A 944-nucleotide genomic window follows, 5' to 3' on the forward strand; every position below is an offset into this window, starting at 1 on the left:
ACCTAGAAGGCCACATGTGGTCTTAAGGCTACAGATTCCACATTCCTGTTCTAGGATAAGAAACAAAGAGAAAATATTCCCTGGTGAAAGAGATGGTTAGCTTAGCTTTACCCAAATGTTTATGTTTAGATTACCGTTGGGAATTTCAGGGAACAGACAAATGAATGTACAATGTGACCCATGAATACACTTTTTTTTTTCCACTTTTAAGGCATGCACGATTTAACAGAAATTGAAATTATTTTAGTTGGTGTATTCCATTTGAAGCTGCTACATTTTCATTTGCAGACCAATATGAGGAATTCCTACATTATACTATTTTAACTGCATGTCATATTTCACTAAAATAAAATAGGGAAAGAAAATGACATTTATTGTCTCACCTGACTTTAAGTAACTATTCTCAATGATAGAGTTAGAATCAACACACATGTCCAAAACTTTTACCTCCATTTCTCGCATAAAACAGTACTAATATTAGCAGTAGAAGTAGAAGAGCAGTGTGAGGAAGAGGAGTACTATTACTACTATGCTACTTAATCTAGCATCTCTTGAACTGAACCATGTTTAGCTCTTTGCCTATAGTATTTCATGTCATCCACTCTTCTACCCAAAATCAATTAAAATTTTAAAAATGCTCAATTCATATATAAGGTATCTGAGGTTTGGAAATGGTGAGTACCTTGAACACACAGGTAACAAAGCTGTTACCTGGCAAAGCTGAAATTGGATCCAGGTAATCTGAATCCAGAGCCTATGCTCCTAGGCAAGTTGCTATGTAGATTTCTATAAAGTGATTCTATAATAATTAGTACCCATTATTATTAAAGTCACAGAATTTAAAGTGGTTATTTCAAGTGTATGTGTATGTGTGTGATATTATTAGTATATATGATGTGTGTGTGCATAACAAAGCATGGGGTAGATATACCATGTATCTACAG

The sequence above is a fragment of the Propithecus coquereli genome, unplaced genomic scaffold, assembly GCF_000956105.1.
Source record: "Propithecus coquereli isolate 6110/MARCELLA unplaced genomic scaffold, Pcoq_1.0 Scaffold67, whole genome shotgun sequence".
Taxonomy (NCBI): Eukaryota; Metazoa; Chordata; class Mammalia; order Primates; family Indriidae; genus Propithecus; species Propithecus coquereli.